The sequence below is a fragment of the Herpailurus yagouaroundi genome, unplaced genomic scaffold (assembly GCF_014898765.1).
Source record: "Herpailurus yagouaroundi ecotype Mexico unplaced genomic scaffold, PumYag 29, whole genome shotgun sequence".
Taxonomy (NCBI): domain Eukaryota; kingdom Metazoa; phylum Chordata; class Mammalia; order Carnivora; family Felidae; genus Herpailurus; species Herpailurus yagouaroundi.
The window spans coordinates 60,712,368-60,732,372 of record NW_024412377.1 but is presented as its reverse complement, the minus strand read 5'-3'; positions in this window follow the sequence as shown (position 1 = coordinate 60,732,372).

The following is a 20,005-nucleotide window of genomic DNA, read 5'->3' as shown; positions in this document are numbered from 1 at the left end:
AAGTGAACTCATGCTCCCTGTCTGGTTTCTTCCCCATCTTACATGACTCACGTGGAAGTGAATCTTGAAGCAAACCTCAGCCCTAAGCGGGGGGTCACCATCAAAGCTCAGCTCCAAGACCAGACCCTGAAGACAGCCAATAAGCACAGAGCCCCAAAGTGGCCTGCATGCTCTGACTCACCGGCATGGTAAAAGTCACGGCATGTACAGAGAAAGACATTGTGACAGAAAATATCCCATCATGCTTGATGTCTCAGGGCTTGAAATTGACACACTGTTCACTCTTTGCCTTAAGGCATCAAAGGTGCCAGTTAAAATGCACATAGTATCTGGGAATGTTAATGTCTTTTGTTCACTTATTCACATATCCAATATTAACCAAGCTCCCAGGATGTAGAAAACACCAAGCCAGGCCAACTAGACACACAAGGTCAGTGCCCTCCCAACCTTACGGTGGAGTGGATTCATCATCAGGCACCAGACCTTGTTAAGAATCCATTGGTCTGATGAACTTTCTTCACTTTGCAGAATCTTAGTGGACTGGAGACACAGGGCAGGTAAGTGTGAAGAAAGAGAAGGTGGGGAGCCTGGGTGGCTCAGTCGGTTAAGCATCCCACTTCAGCTCAGGTCATGATCTCAAGGCTTGGGAGTTCGAGCCCCGCGTCGGGCTCTGTGCTCACAGCTCAGAGCCTGGAGACTGCTTCAGCATCTGTGTCTCCCTCTCTCTCTGCCCCTCCCCCACTGTGCTCTGTCTCTGTCCTCTCAAAAATAAATAAAAACGTTTAAAATTTTTTTTTAAGAAGGAGGAAGAAAGAACTAGGTCACGGAACACACCTGGTGGGCAAGGAGCAGGCAAAGAGCAGCGCTACCTGGCAGCAGGGAGGAGGAGAGAGTTTAGAGAAAGATGGAGGGAGGCTGTGGTATCTACCTGGCCATTTGCCGAGGAGAGTGCTACCCTCTGAGCTTTGTAGGACAGAACTCTCAGCTAGACCCTGTTGCTTCTCTCTCCCATCCCACATGAGGCAGGGACACTGAAGACTGAGAAGCCAGAGGAAACAGTGACTGTGACTTTAGTGGCATTAGCTGTGGCCAGGAATCTGCAGGAGCAGGGACTCTCAGAAGGCTGTAGGCTGCATCTGTTTCTGGATGACAGGAGATGGCCGGCTGTCGGGGTCGGGGTGGGGATTGCATTTGGGCTCCAACTTCAAAATCTGGAATCCTAGCATTTGAAATGTAGGGGGGAATAAAACAACAGTATTGTTTGTCTGAGGGAGCTGGAAAATCCCGAGAACCAGTATCTCACCCCCCCTCCAGGCAAGACAGGTAATGGTTAAGAGCACCACCCTTTGCCCCAGGCATTGAAACACCTGCTCGTTCACTCTGCGCAAACGCGAGCTGAAGACATACCACCTTGGCCTCTGCTCCAGGCGCTGAGCACACAGTGAGGTAGGAAACAAAGTCCCTGGGCTTACTGGGGTCACATTCCTGAGGCCGAAGGACACTGTGTCTGCATACAGGACTGTGCTGTGAAGGAAAAGAGAGCTTATTGAGTGGGTAGAGAGGGACAGGAGTTTCTAGGTTATAGAGTCACTGAGAAAAGTTTTGTCCCGTTAAATGACATTTAAGCAGAGACCCCGAACCAGCCACAAAGCTCTGCGGGTAATAACTGTTCCAGCTCAAAGAACAGCAAGTCCAAAGGCCAATGACGGGCCTGAGATTCTAGGGTCTGCAATCTAGCGGCGGTTGAGCAAGCAGTAGAGCCTCAGTTATTCCTTCTGGAAAATGGGAATAATAACCCTTATCTCATTTGGAGGCTACAATGAAATCAATGTGCTCAATAGAGTATCTGGCATGGTAAGCCAGTCTGCAGTGCAGAGGTCATTGTTACTGCTCCTACTGCTGCCACTCTTGTGGTGGTGGTGCCCCCACGCCTGCCCCTAGCCCCTAAAACAGCTCCATAGGTATAGATAGGTAAACCTTTGTGATTACCGAAAATCCTAGAGCCAGGCTCCAATTTGCAATCTCCCCTCATAGTAACTCAAGCACTAAGTATTTCAGATTCTCCTCTGATCTCAACAAGGATCAAGCATTTGAACTCTCAGTATGAGAGAAACGACTCAGGCCCAGAGAGGGTCAGCGGCATCCAAACTATCACACGGCAGAACCCCCAGAAACGTGGGCAAGGTGTTTACTGTGCCAAGAACATTCCCCGCAAAGAAAGGCCAGTTGCATCAGTATTAAGTTCGTGATAGCAGAGTATAAGGAAGAATCGTTCTCTGCCTGAGGAATACCCTCTTCTGCAAATAAGGAACAGAAAAGGCCACACAGTAACGGAGCATTCAGGTGGCAGCAGGGAAATTAGATCATCAGCAGGTTTGTAATTAGTCAGCCTCCCTGTCACAGATGTGCATTAGCGGAAGGAGCTTGGGAAGACAGAGTCATTGCTCTGCCTGATACTGTTCACAGGAATCTTCACACGGCATTTCCAGAGGGAAGGAAGAGAGGCAGATGGGGGCTCCAGATGTCGTCTGTGCCCACAAGAGTGTGCTGACCCCTCTGACAGCAAGGCTAAGAGGACAGACATGCTGTCCGTTCACCGAGTCTTACATGTGGAGGTAACTACTCTCAGTACTTTTCCTCACATATGTAATCCTTACAGCACGGTGAGCAAAGTATTATTATTCTACCCCTTCTATAGATGAGGAAACAGGCCCAGAGAGGGAAAGTAACTTGCTAATGGCCACACAGCTAAGGCAGAATTTGAATCTAAGACCATTTGGCATTTGACTCTAAAATTCATGGAAATTTAGGGGCACCTGGGTGGCTCAGTCGGTTAAGCGTCTGACTTCGGGTCAGTTGGAAATGGTTCCTGGGTTCAAGCCCCACCTCGGGCTCTGTGCTGATAGCCCAGAGCCTGGAACCTGCTTCGGATTCTGTCTCTCCCTCTCTCTCTGCCCCTCCCCCACTCACGCTCTGCCTCTCTCTCAAAAATAAACATTAAAAATGTTTAAAATTCATAGAAATTTACTTCCTATCCTCACTAGGGCTCAAAATTAAAGCAACTGGCAGTTTGAGGAAGACATATTTTGCCTTGATTTGAAAGAAACAAGCAGCTATTATAATCATAAACTCCCTGTTCCTGGAAGCATGATGGAGTGAGTTGAGACAAACGTCCTGGGAGGAATCTTGTCGACAGCCATGGCTGTGGGGGCGGGCGGCCAGGTGGTGAGGGGCATGGCTCGGCAGAGATTCAGTCACACGGCAGCCAGGAGACACAGCCACATGAGCTATTTGGAGAGCAAGAATGTTATATGGGTATTGGGGGACTGATAAGGCAGAAGGGGACACTGAGGAATCACAGAGGTGGTAACTATGGGAAGCAGCTGCCAGCTTTCTCCCTGGACAGGGGAAGGGGACAAAGAACTGGGATCCCAGAACCTAGAAGCCTGGAGGAGGGGCTCTATGAGGCACAGACCCGTTCTTCCGAGGATGGGGGGCTGGCTGGCTGGTGCTGGTGTGTCTGAAGCGGAACTATGAGGTCGATTCTGGGAGTTCAGAAGATATGTATCAGAAATGAACCCATTGCTGCCACCGGAACCTGATGTCACTGCTAGTTGCACTGGGGACACAGGGCGGGAACAGGAAGTCTCCTGGAAGGAACATGGCCCTCTCCTCCAGCCTGCAGCCTCCTTGTCCCCCTGCTGGCAGAGCCTACCTTGGGGCTGCTGGCAAAGCAGAAATGTGGCTTGCAGAGTCCCAACCAAGCATCACGGAGCAGGACCGAGAAGGGAGCCCTTGAAGCTGAAGGTCAGCAACTCAATGAGCAGTCAATCTAGCTGTCTTCCTTCCAAAATTGTAGAATCCCACCTTGTGCCAGGTATTGAGGGCACACCAGTAAATGAGACAACATCCCTTCCCCTGTGGAAATTGCATTTTAGGGGTGGAGTGGAATAGGGGCGCTCAGACTATAAACAAGCAAGCAGATGTATAAGGTAAAGGATTTCAGAGCATGCAAATATCTGAAGCAGATGGTGACCAGTCTGTATTTTCTAATCAGCGGGAGAGAGTCCTCTCAGAGCTCGCTGAACAGTTCATGATAGAATAACCATTAAGATGAAGAGGGCAGGTTCCATGGGGGTCATGGCCACTATAAAAATAATCATCATGATTTGCTAGTCTGTTACCAGATGCTGTGCTAGGTGTCATATTTGGATTATCTGGGTCTTACAACAAGCGCCTGGGGTCAATATTATTCATTACGCCCATTTTACAGATGAGGAAGTAGAGGCTCAGTCAGATTTGGTGATTTGCCCCAAGAGTTTGAATCAATGGGACTGGTGACTGATTAGAGGAAAGTCTGGGGAACAGGAGGGGATCAAAGCCATCAATAGTTCTAGAAACAGAACCAGGAAAGGTATAAATAAAAAGATCAGGTCTGGAGAGGGAGATGATTTCAGATTTCACATGTCTTGGGGAGAGACACATCCAGCTGGTAGGTGGAAATGAAAGTGAGGAACTCAGGAGAAAGGGTGGGGATTCTAGAATTCTCATAAATAAATGATTTTTTTGTTGTTGTTGCTCGGGAAAAAAAATAAATAAATGTGTTATCCCAGCAGGCCAAACATATTAGCATTTAAATACAGGCTTACACAGGTGGGTAAAAAGGCAATTTCCCAAGAATTAAATCAGATTTTATTTGTCCTCTAATTCTCAGGAAAAAAAATTCCCTTCTGCTTACGTGGATCCTCAGAGAGGGATTCGCCTTGTTCTAGGGGCATGCCAGCTCCGTGTTCTCAGTGGACCCTGCTGTAATTATGAGAAAATGATGCCTGAAGGCTGATGGAAATTCATCAGCACTGTTGGCTGGACGGCCCCAGGCTCATTTACGTGGAGGGCAAGGCAGCTCGTGTCCGGGTCTGATGTCCTCAGCACTCAGTGTGTCAGCAGATCCACAGGGCCTGGCTGTGGGCCAGAGGAGCCACAGTTATCTACAGAACCGGCAAGAAGGAGGGGTGTGTGGCTGCTGTTGCTTCCAGACAGAAACTGAGAAGAGGCCAATTTGGTCCCCGAAGCCACCCCTTCTCCCTCTGTGTCCCCAGTGGCTGCCCTATTGCTGCCCATTGGCATGTCCTGCCCACTGCTGTCTTCTGACCCCGCAGCACACTACGCTCACAACCGACTCGCTCCTGGAATACCATGGGGACCCCTTTATTTTGTAATCATGGAAAGAGAAGAATCAGTTGTAACTGGACACCAAAGGCCACAGGTGTGGGCAGTGTTGGCTCCCGGCTGACCAACAGAGAGCCCTCGAAGACAGGCCAATTTAAGTCTCAGGGCTGCTTCCCACCCTGCCTCCCAGAGTCACTGAAAGCAGCCCCTCAGAGATTAAGGCTTGGGGCCCAATTCCTAGATGGGTTCTGGATGCTTCTGTTCTCCTGCTTTCTCATGAACGTATGTATACCTGTCCTGTGTCCCCAGTCAGGGTCCTGCTCTTTGCAAATAGCCCACATGGCTTCTCCATCATTCTCCAGCTCAACAAACCATATCATCAGCCTCTGGGACAGCCAGGCAGTGACACGGGGAATCCTTCTCGACTCTCCCTCATCCTCTTCCTCTCTGTATCGGTTCATTGTGGCAGCTGTAACAAGTCATCTCCTCCTAAGAAGCTTAAAACAGCAGGAATTTCACTTCTCACAGTTCTGGAGGCCAGAAGTCTGAGATTAAGTATTGGCTTTGGGGAGAAACTGTCCCTTTGTGGCACTGAGGTGAGGTGTCAATAATAACAAAGGGGAAATCAGTCATGGTGCCTAGTCCCTTTTGTTTTTGTGATTCTTTCCCCCTCCCCCCACAAGTCAGGGTCCTATCTGGCCAGGTCCTCTGCAGAATAGGGCAGCGGGCCTTAATGTTCACAGCCAGGCCAGAGTGACTGGTCCCCTCTACCTTTAAGCCCCACACCTAGACAGTGGGGAGAATGGTCACATGACCACTCACAAGGCCAAACCACAGGCAGCTCCGGGTCAAAGTCAGAACAATGTTTCTAGAATCCATCCAGAGACAGTGATGGAGGGAATTGGAGAGGAAGCATTTGCCAGTTAAATAAGAGTCCCTTTAAATATTCATCCTCTTATTGGTAATTACATCAGTGTCCAGAGGGACTGGCAGAGTTCTGGGTGGCTAATGGACAGGCAGGAGACAGGGAGGCATTTGCATAGGGCACGTAGTGGGGTGCTGAGGAGGGGCTGTTTCCCATACTCTCGTAAGATGCTCACTGCTGATCAGAGATCACCGCCCCTTGTCACCGTGCCCAGTGCCTCAGACAGCAAAACCAACTCAACTCTTAGAGGAATTCAAGCCAGTGCCAAGCTGGTGTGTTCTGGGAAGGGCAAGAGGCGTTAGGCTGCCGGAGGTGACTCTAAGCCTCCTTGGGTGGTTTGTATCACTTTTCTCCATCTAGCCTGTAAGTTTGCTCGTGGTAGAGAAGGCGTCCGTCACTCCTTTTACAAGTACCCCCAGCCACCGCTGTCCTCAAGTGATCTCCCTGATGCATAATCAAGACCCCTTACTTTTGCACCACCTTCATGCTCCTATAAGCAAAAGAAAGGCGGGCAGACCCCTGTGTCTATTTAAGCCTCAGTTTCTTGTCTGTGATATGGTTGTAAAATAGCTTCCAGGTTGGGTGTATCCAGATGAGGATTAACGAAATAATACATGAGAATTACATTTCTAAATTGCAAATTGTACATAAGCATTAAATGGCATAGTGCTTAAGAGACAGTGCCCAGCTCCTACACCTCCAACTTATGTGACTTTAGACAAAGGAATTCATTTAAGCCTCAACTTCCCCATCTATAAAATGAGGGTAATAACTACTGACATCAAATGATTGTTGTATCCAGTGAAAAATGCGTGTAGTATCTGGCACATAGTAAGTGCTCAAATAATGGCAGCTATTATTATCTGCAGTCACTGTTGTTATTGTTGTAATACTAACCAGAGAGCACACTATACAGGTGAAGAATCTGAGACCCATAACTGGCCTGTCTGGAGTGTTCTGATCCCACATGAAATTATCTGAAATCTCGAATTACTGGGAGTCTTGCCTCCTTACTACTCACAGCTCTTGTCTGCCTCCTTACCACTCACAGCTCTTGTCTCTCTCTCTCTGGCCAGGAGTCTGAGAGCTAGGTGTCCTTGGGTTTCAGAGGTTCCAGAGCAAAAGCACAAAGGACTGGATGTAAGGTGAGTTTCCTGGGCCCCCCTTCCTTACGTGGCTTCAACTTAGCTTGGAAAGGGTGTGGGTCCTGCGTCCCTAACACTGAACTCTGTCCTCACAGGACATACCTTTAATAAGATGCTGCCATGTAGATGGAAAAATGCTTGAGTTTGATTCTCCAACTTCCAGATGGGGAGCAGAGACCCCTCGAAAGTAACTGTGCAGTGGAACAAGGAGAGGCATTGGAGCCCCTCTCTGGGGCCTTCCACATCTCCCCCTGCTCTAGTGTCCCTTCAGCCTTCACTCTCTTCTATCTCTGGTCCACATGAATGGGGAGCCCGGAGAGAAATAAAAATGTAGTGAAGAGAAAGACGTTATTATCCCATTGGCTGTCACCTAAATTCCTTTCAGGGAAGGACTTGTCTTTGTTGGGGGTCTCGGTCCTGAATGTCGCCTTGATAAACAAAAGTTGACAGAAGACACGGAAAGAAATATTTAAACTTCTCTGTTATAGGAACAAACAGGAATTGGGATGGGAGAGAACTGATGAGGACTTAGGAACGAGGAGAGGGAGGTTGACCTGAAGGTACCAGAAGTAGCCAGAGGATGTCTCGGAGGATGCACGTCTGACACAGACAGTCATCTGTGTGGTAAACTTCCTCTGTCTCTTATGAAGATGGCTACACACAAGGGCTTGTCAGATTTTTTTTTTTTAATGAAAATTAGGACAAGGGGCCATATTACAAATTCAGATAGATTTGATGTACAACGGGTCCAGGGTACATAGGAAACCAAGCGGGTCCCTAAACTGGCTTAATTCAGTGGAAGCAGGTGCTCAGAGGTCCAGATGACTGGGAAAAACTCTACCCTACCCATAACCCCCCACCTCTGCATAATAGCAGAGAGGTTCAGAGGGGAAGGGGTCTACTACTTGGTGGGGGGACATTCAGTAAAAGCCATTTGAGTCTTACAGGATAAGGCATCTGAGCTGACTTCTCTGTTTCAGACATAATAGAAATATCAACAACAGCTTGTGTATGATACTTCCCAGAGTGCTTTCCCATATTTTGTCCATTTTAACCTCAGTCGTTTCAATTTTTAGACAAGGAGACTGCAGCCCTGAGATGTCATGTGACTTGTTCCCAGGTACACTGGCCAGGGTCTGCTCCTCACTGCTGTTGGGACCTCTGCTGACTCAGCAGAGCCTAGGCATCTGGTTGCAATAGTTTGCTAATCATTAGGATGCTAAGTGGCTCCAAAAATACTGGGTGGTGTTTCCAGGAGACAAAGCTGAGCCTGGAAATGGGAGTCAGGACCAATCTTTGTCATGATCTACACACCCCTGCCCCTAGCCCAGGGGTGGTGGTGGTGGTGGTGGGCAGGCTGGGGTCCAGGGCAAGCCCAACAGGCCCAGAAGAAAAAGAAGTATGTGCCTGGTGTGGCAAAAAGGAAGGTGAGGAGGCCACCTCCAGCGGAGGCCTGGGGGTTGAGCTACATGGGGCTAGACCCAGGGATCTGTACGTGCACAGCTGGGGAAGTTCAGGTTGGAGGCAAGTACCACAAAAGAGTGAGCATTCCAGACAGCTCTGCTGCAGAGTTGTTGCTGTCCTTGGTAGCCACAGGAGGTGCCATTTTTGACCAGGACTCACTCAACCCCATCATCTTCTTGATGGGAAGGAAGTTCTTTCGAGGTTGCTTTGTGCCTAAGATGCTGGTGTTTTCTGCACTGCTCCACCGCCTCACTAGAGGGAGCCCAAGTTCCCGCTCCCCACCTGCCACCCACTTGGCCAGGTGTAGCCTCCCTGCTACCCCAGAGAGGATGTGGGTCTGGGCAGCCCTCCATCCTAGCATTGGGGAGGTCTCAGCCGACTCTAGAAAATATTTTCAGGAATCACAGGCAGCAAAGGCTAGATTTGACCACAAAATGAACGCTGTTTCTCCTCACAGTTTGCAAGAACTTAGGACACCCACACTGAACCTTCTGGTCTCGATTCTACCCTAAGCCTGTTCCCCCACCCCCGGATCAGAGGTCTTCTTAGCAAGTCCCACCAAGCACAGAGTCCCAGAAACCCTGACACAGGATGGGGGATGGGAGAGGCTCCAGCTGTGTGCTTGCAACAATAAGACCTATCACCTGTCAAGGAGGCAATTTGATGGTCAGACCCATGGGCTCTGGAGTCAGATGGTTTCATTTCCAAATTTCCCCCAATTAGATTTGATTGCCAAGAGACTAGGAACATTGTCTATCTCGTGTACCACAAAATCCCCGATGCCTGGAATAGAGTCTGGCACACAGAAAGCAGTCGATATTTTATGAATAAACCAGTGGCTGTGACCTTCCTGCTTCTTTAACCTTGCACCAGCTACCTCATCTCTTTGAGCCTCAGTTTCCCCTTCGGTAAAGCGGGACAAAAGCATACTTACCAGACAGGAGGTGGTGAGGACTCGTGAGTATGCGTGCAATATCCAGTAAGTCTCTGACAACAAATAGTGGTGACTAGCAGTTCATGTGGGCCGGCCACTCTCTGAGGTCCTGTGTGGCGTTCATGCGTGTACACGTGCTTGTGTGTATGCACATAATCCCATGTTGTCCTCCCAGGAGGACGGTTCTATTATGATCTTACTTTTACAGTTGAGGAAGCTGAGGCACAGAGAGGGGCTGCGTGTGTCCAAAGTTGTTCTGCTTGGTAAGTGGTGGCAGAAGCGGATTTCTAAGCCGAGTGAGTCTGACTCCACAGCTTTGCTCTCAGGCTTAGAAATTGCTTGCTTAGAGTCCTTCTGGATCTGGTGTTCTGCAAACGACAACGTACTGTTTGGGGTCATTTTGTGCAGAGGACAAAGCAAGTCTCCAGCCATCCTTTTCTGCACCTGACACTTCTAAAGCCAATGACCACAGGCACCCAAGAGCTGATGAACTGAGTTGCCCGAGGACGTGACGATCAATTGCTAAGTGTCAGACATGGGGCCCCGACTTGCATCTTGCTGCTAGGTGGAAATAGGATGGGCTCAGGAGTTTATTGGCTTTCAACCTTGGGCCTCCATCAGAATCTCCCAGGCTTCTAGTCAACTGTAGATGCCAATGCCTATGCCCAGCTGGCAGATGCTGATTCTGTAGGTAGACTTTGGGGCCTAGAATCTTTGACAAGCACCCTGGGTAATTCTGAGCAAGTGTTCTTGGGAAACACTTTGGGAAATTTGAAAAAAGAAAAAAAAAAGATCTACTAAATGGGTATGTACTCGGGAGGGAAGGAATGAACAGGCTTGTTTTGGCTTTTCAAGAAAGAGAGAAAGGCCAAAGAGATGTTAGTCTATGGGTAGTTCCCCCTGCCCCCGCCACTGCCAGCCCCCATCCCCCCCCACCCCCCAGGCACCATTCCCAAGGCCCACCCTCCAAGGGAAGTGCTGAGTCGCCTCCAAGGCAGCACCCAGCCCTACCAATGGACAGAGAACATTAAGCCCAGATAAAGGGACAGAGTAGGGAATCTGAGCTCCGCCCTTCGTCCTGTTCTTCCACCTCCCTTTGCTTCCATTGGAAAAAAGAAAATTGCCAAGTAATTGCTCCTCAACAACCCCCGCTGGTCCTTGGTCTTCTTTCTTGCTGAGATTATAATTAGGGAATCAGTAAATTTAAATAGAAAGTCCATGAGAAGCACAGAACTTTCATTTTTCAAACACTGTTTCTTGTACCTTGTAAGTGCCATTTGCACTTGGCTGTGGGCATCAGTGGCAGGGCGAGGCCCCAGATCAGGTGGGGACAGGAAGCTAGAGAGCCCCTCGGCTCTTTGCAAAGATACAGGAGCAGCACCAGCAGCATGGGGAAGAATTTGCTGTGTGTAGGAGGCTCGGCCAAGTGTTTTCCAAGCTTTGTTATATCCATCCTTTGAGGTATCGCTAATTTTCCCATTTTACAGGTGAAGAAACTAAGGCTTGGAGAGATAATGACTTGCCCAAGGTCACACAACTCTTAAGGGACAGAACAAGGACTTGAAGTCCTATGCATCTGAGCCCTTAGCCTATGCATCTACCCTGAAATTTGACTACTTTTCCAATGGAGTGTTGGGCTAAATTCCAGATTCTAGTAAATTTCAATTCCAGATTGCATGGTCCCTCTTTTTCCCCCACCAAAGCCTGGATGCAGCCACAGCCTGGCTTTTCCTTTATGCCCCTGGGGTCCACAGGTCAAAGCCAGGCTCCTGGAAGGGCTGAGACAGAGGAAAGGAATTTTGTCTGTCCAGTGAGTTGTAGTTTCTCCCTGGACTAGTAACACTTCCTCCCTACCCTGGGTCCTCGAAACAGCCTCTCTGGGCAGGAGGACCCATCCCACCACCTCCATCTCTATTTTAGATATGAGGGAGTCAGAGACTGCAATGAAGTGACTTTAAGGCCCAAGATGCCTTAACCATTAGCTACTGGCCGATGGAGTTGGGATTGGGTGCTGCCCGGCCCCTGCCAGGGCCGAGCTGCTTCTCCAGGGCTCTGTAGCTGTGCAGGCCCTGGGCTCTGGTGGCAGGCAATGGGCCGGTCCAAACAGAAACCCAAACAGGTGACAGGCTGGGCAAGGAAAGGAAGCTCACATTTCCTAGTCATGTGCCAGCTGCTAATGGGAAGGGATTAGGGAGCCACCCTGTCAACAGTAGCTTTTGGCTGTGACTTTCTGTATGTTGTGTAGAAATTGAGGGTGTTTTGTGGTCCTCACCTGGAGGGAATGATGTGAGGACCAACTGGGATGATGGATGTACAGCACAGACTCAGGGCAGTGCTGAATACATGGCAGTTGGGTGCAGAAACCATTAACTGTTTCCTTGTTTACTATTATTAACAATTCTTATAATAAGGCTGTGAGATATTAGTGTCTGCATTTTCCAGATGGGGAAGCCAAGGCTCTGAAACATTAGGTGATTTGCTTCAGACACACATCTCATCAACCCCAGATCCTGGGTTCCTACTGGGAGCTGTACGATCCCAGGACCCTGTTCCCCTTCCATGACATCATCTCCAGCTTGGGGACAACAGTTAGGACAGGGATATGCAGGGGACAAGGGGATGTGAGGTGCCCCAGAAAAATCAACTTATGACCTGGGCCTCCAGGGCAAGCTCCTGTGTCTTGTCTACTATACTTCTCAACCACCCTGCACCCCAGAAAAATGTAGGAGGTATAAGTCGTCCTATAGGATAGGAACAAAGGCCCTGGGGACCTTGCTGCTTCTTAACTGACCTTGGTTCCTATGGTACTTTCCTGAGTCACCAGTCACCTGCTGTGGGAGGTTTCTATTTAGTAGTAAATAAGGACAAATCCCCCTTTAAACCCTTTCTGCTCTCTTCAAATCTTCCTTATGATTAAAAAAATATATATTTAAGAACTATGTCACTTTTTCCTTTCCTTTTACGGTTTTGATTTTTAGTTTTTCTCTCTCTGTCTCTTTGTTCCCACTTCCCCTCTTTGCTTCTCTCTGTTTCTTGGCTTGAGAACATTGAGTTAATTCCCAAAATCAGAAAGAGCATCAGACCACCTCCTTTCTGACACTCCCCTCCCCAGGCCCCACAGCCTCCTGGGCCCAGCACTAGCTCAGCACCCTGGTGAAGGCAAACCCTTTATGCATGGCTCTAATTTTCCCTGGCCCCAGAAACTCACAGCTAAGCCTCTCTCCTTATATTCCTAAATGTAAATAAACATTGTTCCCAGCTGGGAAGGGCAGGGTCATAAATTGGCTATGCTTCTGCAAAGCAGGACTTCTTAACCAGAAAAAGGCAGACTCTGGTCTTCCTGCCTGGAGGGGGCAGAGAGGAGAGAGGCCAGGGGACCCAGAGAATGGGAGGAAAAAAGAAAGAACAAGCTAAGGCAGGGGAGAAGGAGAGAGGGCAATGGAGGGGTGGGGGAGGCTGCCGAAAGGCCCATGAGAGTCATCCCTATCTCTCTCACATCATAAATAAAGAATTTGAAATTCGGTTTTCCATCTCACTGACAAGGAAACTGAGGCCGCAGGAGCCTCAGTGTAATACCAGGAGTAGGCACAGTTTTCTCCACAATAGCGGCGGTGCAGCAAGGCAGGGAGAGAGGGAGTTTCAGAGCTCCTGAGGCCCCAGGAACTGAAAAACCACATTCTGCATCCTCTCTCTTCCAGCGGAACGGAACTGGCTCTTCTAGTCTGAACCTGCTGTTCTGCTGATTTAGCTTTGCATGCCAAATGCATCTGGGGCTTCCGCAGTCTTCCAGAGAAACAGCACATTTCCTAGGGAGCAAACACTGCCGCTTGATTCTTGTTCTTTTCAGTTTTGGGGTCCACCTAGTGAACAACACCCAAACCCTACTTTGCTAAGAGAGGGCAGGTTGCGAAAGGATGCAGTCATCTTAGCAGGAAACGGCGGCCAGGCAGGATCTAACTGGGGGCAAGGGTGTTGATTAAGCCTTCAGGAGAGGCCTCACCATATAAGGGACGGAGGGAAACCCCGGGTGAGAGGCTCCAGCCCCCTGTACATTCCTGTGCTTCTCGAGGCACAGCCTGTAGCATGCTCAAAGCAGTAGCATTGTGAGGCCAGCCGAGAACTCAGGAGCTAATCTGGCGTGCAGCTTGTGACTCCTGGAGAAAGGCCACATTTTGGCCAAAGAGCATGTCCTGTAGCTGTGGACTGGGTGGTGGGGGGGTGGGAGGGGGGAGAGTCAGGAGAAGAGAGCAGTGCTGTTCTGCCCTCTGCTGGAGTAAGCACAATCAAATCTCCATTAAGCCCCAGCCCCGGGAGCAGGATCTCACATTTCTTGGGTTTCAGATTGTCTGAGCAGAAACCCTTGTGAACCCCACACGTTGGGAGTGGAGGAACCTTTGAGACGTTGCCTGGCTGGTAGAACGGAGGCCATCGTGGAGTCTTGGCACTGGGCTTGGCGAAGACAATAACCAGAACGCAGAACAGCCTTGTCCCCTCCCCAGGCTCTTGTGCTGTAAGACATTTTCTTTTCTGATAGACCGTCACTAACAATATCTGTTGTCATGTTCCCTTTTCTCCTAAAAGTCACACGTAGCGATCTACCCCATCTCTGGGTTCAGTGAAGTGTCTTCTGTTTCCTGAATGACACTGAATTTCTCTCTTTCCTGTGGTTTGTCTGGCCAGTGCCGTTTTGCACTGACCTCTTGTCTAGGATGAAAGAATGCCAGGGCGCTCACCCACCTTCGGCTTCAAAACCCCTCTGTGACCTGAGGCGAGTGCTGATTTGGGTCACCAGAATGGCCCTGTGGCAGCCTCCGAGTGACCTGGGATGGAAGGGCTGTAGGCAGAGCTGGTCCCCAGGGCAGTGCTCACAATCAGATCTATGGTCGTTTTCAAAGTCTGTTGGCTTTGCTTGGTTTGTCTCTCTCCTCTCTATCCCTTTCAAGGACGATGGGTAGCCTGCAGGTGGATCACAAGAACAGGGGCCATCATTTTCACCAGAGAAAAGAAAAGAACCAAAGATGCCTGATCCAAATCTTCCTGAAGACTCATTCTCCTCCTCTTCACGGAGTTGTGGAAACATCCCTCATGGATTCTGGGGGTCCCCTCCCCAGCAGACCCCTTCCCCTCCTACCACCATGGTACCTTATGAAGAGAGGGCCCCTGCCCCTCTTCTTTGATTAGTCCCAGCTGAGCTGAGGGGAGAGAACTCTGTGGTTACAACAGACCTGACCACGTTCCCTCACGCACTGAGGGTCGGGGAGAGGGCTAGGTGGAGGGGGGTGGCAGGCCAGGCTGGGAGCATGTCATGGTGTTCTCATTTATTGTCTCCCTGAAGGCAGCAGCTCCTGAAGGAAAGTTTGAAAGCACCAGTAACCAGCTATGGTGCCAGATATGCACGGCCTGAGTTTCCATTCCTGTGCCTTCCCTCTGCACTTAAATGTGAGCACATACATGCACATACCCCCCTTGCCACCCATGGTGGAGTTTATATTAGCCCCCTTTCGCCCGCTCTGCCCACCACCCCCATGCCACACCAGCGGCACCAACCCCAGACCTAAGCCTCATCCTGGGAACACGGACCTTTACTAGGAACAAGGGCATCCTTACCCCTTGAGAGAGATGAGCAAAAGGACCAAGGTGTTTCTAAGTCACGGTGCAGAGGTGGGAATTTCCCTGTGGGTCAGAACCTCCTCTCCTTCTCAGCAACTCCTTTGGCCCCAAGAGTGAGAAGGCAGTCTTATGCCCCCAAACAAAATGGAATTGCCTGTGACTCATACCAGCCCTTGCTGGTTGAGAAACCTACTTCCTGGGGTTGGAGGATGGGGGAGCGGTGAGGAACTGGGACCAGGGTGTGTGTATGTGGGAGGTGGGTGTGGGTGTGGGTGTGTTCACAGTTGGCCTCCTAGGAAAATGGTCTGATGAGGCCCAAAGTCTGTTGGGACATTTTGCGAGAAGAAAACAAGAACTGAATGACAACAAAAACGACTTCAGCCTCTTGAAGCCGAATTATCTGCTCCCATTCTGTTGGGAAGGGAAGGTACTTTAGAAGGCAGGTTCCGGGGGCCCTTGGAGGCTCTGTGGGATGTCATGCAGGGAGCTCCCACGCCCCACCTCCTCCTGGGCTTCTAAAGCCTTGGAGAGGTCACATTGCCTTCCTTCCTCTGCCACTTGTTTTGACAGGCTGATCTGCTTCGGGAGCAGTGGGGACTGTCATCTGGATCTTGAGGGAACAAGAAGTGAAGCTCTTGTGGTTTTTGCTTGCATTTCTTTTGTTATTGTCAAAAATTGGAAATATCAATCAACTTGGATATGAACAAAATGGGGAACTGAAACACACAGTATGATTTTTGCCATTTTCCTACTTTTGTAGAACAGGAGTGAAGAACGAAGGTGCTTTCTAACGGTACAACTTTTAGGCAACAAGGTCATTGGTTAAAAGCAAGAAAAGGAGAACAAATGATGTTTGTTAAAACCTCTTATTTTACCACAATATCTTATTTAATGTTTCCCCCAGACCCAATGACATAGGTGCTTATGTCCCCATGTCGTGGGGGGGGGGGGGGACAGTGAAGCTGAGAGGTGAAGTGACTTGTCCAAGGTCATACATGTAGAGATAAATGCCAGAGAAAGGATTCAAAATCTGAACCGACTATTGCCAAACTTCTGTGTTTCCCAAGTTCTCACATCATCCCTGGCTCTCTTCCCCTCATCCCTGCTCCTTGCCTTCTCCTAGGATCCTGAGGAATTGCAAGAGAAACAGTCCTGGAGCGGGAGGTAAGGGCTAGCCTTGGACTATTTCTAGACAAGGCTGCTCTCTGTCCCTCTGTTCTGGTTCTGAGACAGGGCCAAAAGTTTGTCCGACAGCAACCTGAGTGGAGCGCAGGACAAAGGTGGTCTCACCTGATACCAGGTGGTCAGAGGAGAAGACCAGGTAAAGGTGGCAGTGACGGCTCAATGCAGAGACAAGCCACAGACAGACTAAATTCAGAACAATGCACCTGTGCCATGTTTATGTATTCACTTATTCCTTCATTCACTGAGAAGTTACCTATGCCCCTAACTCAGAATGAAATCCAAACTCCTTTCCATGGCCTGCAAGATGCTACATGATCCTGTCCCTGCGTACCTCTTCAAACTCACCTCCCACCCCTCCACCTGCTTACTCTGATCTTTTCTGTTCCTCAGACACACAAAGCTCACTCCCATATCAAGACTCTCTGCCACTCTTTGCTTGGCTGCTTCTTCACTACCATTTGGGTCTCATTACAAATAACACCTTCTTAGAAGGTGACCTGACCATTCCTTATAAAGCAACACCCTCTGTGACACCACTCTGGTTAATTTACTTTCTAGTAAGCCTCACTCACCTATCTGGCTTATTTGCTTCCCTTATTTCCGTATTCTTTGACCCGTCCCCACTAGAGTGTAGGGCTAGTGAGAGCAGGGCCTTCATCTATCTTATTCTTCTCTATATCCACAGAGCCTAGGAAAAAAGCTGATACCTGGAGGATATTCAGAAATATTTGTTGGATGGATGGATGGGTGAATTGATGGATAGGTGTATGGATGGACACAAAGGTTGACAGATGGGTATATGGATGGAGGAATAAATGAACTGATGAATAGATAGATAAATGGATTGATAAATGATATCTACTAGGCACCAGGTCCCAGTGGGGATATAGAGATGAATAAAATTCTGTTTCTCCAGTCAAAGAGTTGACTGTGAAGTAAGGGAGATCTTCTCGTGGTCAGGTAGATGAAAGAAGCATATCTGGGGTAGAAAGGAGGAAGGGATATATCCTTGTTGGTGGATGATAGGGAGGTGACACTTCCAGCCATGAGGGATAAAATGGTGATTAACCAGGTGATCAGTGAATTTAAGAGTATTTTCTATATACCAGGAAACGGTAAAGAGGCTGAACGCAGTCTTACGTAGCCTAGCAACTGCAAGGTGTTTGGTGTGGTGAAACATGGGGTGTGAAAGATCTTGCGTTGTTCACTGCTGCAACTGCAGTGTTTAGCATCTAGTTAGTCTATTATTGGCACTTGATAACAGTACTCAAGAATACTTGAGTACTTAAAAATTATTTGTTGAAGACAGGAACAAAAGGAGAGCACAGTGAGAAGTAAGCCTGGCAAGGTTGACCAGACTAAGGAATTTAGACCTTTGCTGGAGGACAATGGGAAGTCACATAAATATTGATAAGATGTAGGTTTTTGATAGCCACCCACCCCACTGCAGCACAGGAAGTGTGCTGGGGAAAGCCCATGCTGAAGCAGGAAGGAGGTACACTATGGTAGTGGTCCAAGTGAGAGATGAGAGGTGGTCCAGTAGAGATGAGAGGTGGACCAGGAGAGAGGCTGAGGAACCGAGCTATGAGAAGATGGTTTATATGAGGAGGTAGAGAGATGCCCCAGAGATGTGAGGAAGAGGGACTTTGCATCCTTGATTCCTTACGGATGAAGAAGGGAAGGGGGTGACAATGGAAGGAGAGGAAGGTTCCCAGTCTCCAGCCAGAATGACTACATTCTGGTCATTGAAATATACAATGTATTCGGGGAGGGGTGTTAATTATGAAGCTAATGAAAGTTATGTGTTAGGATCCCTCAATTTCATGGGCCACTTTCAAGACCCTGAACCTGATTTGGTATTCACTGTTTTAGTTTTCTCAAAGAGACTTTCTGCATCCAATTATAGAAACTCCAGGCCTCACCAAGCCTGGATCCTCTTCTGGAAAAATAATGGAGGTAATTTTGGGGAAAAGATTATAAGTTCCATTTGGAGCATGTTGAGTTTGAGATGAATAGAAGGCCTCTAGGTGGAGATGTTCTGCAAGCATAATGTGGTGGTTAGAGCATAGGTCAGGATTCAGATACTGGCTTCAAGCTGTGTGAATTTGTGCAAGGTGTTTGGGAATCTGTCTGTGCTCAGTAAAATGGGACAATAATATCAGTAGCACCTTCCTGAGGCTGTTGCAAAGATCAGATGAGATAATGTATATCAAATGCTTAAATAGTGCCTAGGGTGGGGTAGGTCCTCACTACAAGCTATATGTCGGCTCTTGGTATTATGTGGGGAAGTGCAGATCTGAGGGGCATCAGAGTGATGGAAGCCTTGGAAGGATCATGCAGGAAGAGTGTGTAAGGGCATGATAAGAAGACCAAAAACAGAGCTCTGATGTTAATCACGGTGACCAGAGGAAGAGGAACCAGCAAGAAAGGCTGACAAGGATCAGCCAAAGGGGTGAAGGGGGGACAGTGGGTCCTGGAAGCCTGAGGAGGAGAGACTGTCCAGCAGACACTTGGTCATGAGTGTCACCTGCTGCTGAGAGTCAAGGCTCTGGCATGGGCTTTGGGGGAAGTCATTATTGAGTTCATCAGAGGGATTCAGAGTGGCTTTGGACACTGAGAAGTGAACGTGTGTGCAGATGGCAAGTGTGGACCATCCTCCAGAGGACTCTGGCCATGGGAAAAAGAGAACAGAGAAGAGAGAGAGAGAGAGAGAGAGAACTTTAGGGTGGTTGGTTTGTTTTGTTTTTGGAGGACACAAATTATTTGAAGATGAAACTCACAGGCTTTGGGAGGCTGTGAAGAAGAATTGGGGCAGAAGATTTGAAATCTGGGGAAACAATGAAATAATTGATGAGAAATGTGAATGATCCTGGAAGGATCAAAGAAGGGTGAAGACTGAACCCTGAATGGCTCTCTGAGTCTAGAAGGAAGAGGGTGAATGGGGAAGTTATAAATAAGTGTGTATGTAGGAGGACAGGAAGTGGGGGGTTATGCCTGTTGGCCCAGTTTTATTCTCTGAAGTGGGATAATAGGTTATCTGCGGAAACAGGCAAATACATAGCATCTCTCCAACTGCGGGGCATTTAGGAGAAATTGTGATTAAGAAACTTAAAATCTCAAGGGGGAAACCAGGGCTGCAGGAACCAAAGCTGATGATGAAGCTATTAATAATGTCCTTATAAATTATTTCGTATCAAGTAACACAAAGCAGTGAACACAGCATACCAAGAGAAGACAACTTCAGAGGCAATTTGCACATCTTTATTAGTACTGTGTAGTTCACTGTAATTTACAATCCTTTGTTTGCTTGCTGGCTGCTTGAAGCTTTTAAGGCTCTTCCTACCCTGCAGTTTAAACAAAATGCTTACAAATTTATCTTTTAATTATGAATAATTTCAAACACACACCAAAGTTGAAAGAATTTTATAGTGCACACCAATGCTTCCATCATTAACATTTTACTAAGCTTGTTTATTTAAATAAGCTTTTCATTTAAGGATAGTGTTGGAGCTACAGAAAAATTGTGAAGAATAGTGCAGGGTTCCCAACATCCCACGTACCGCTCTCCTCCAT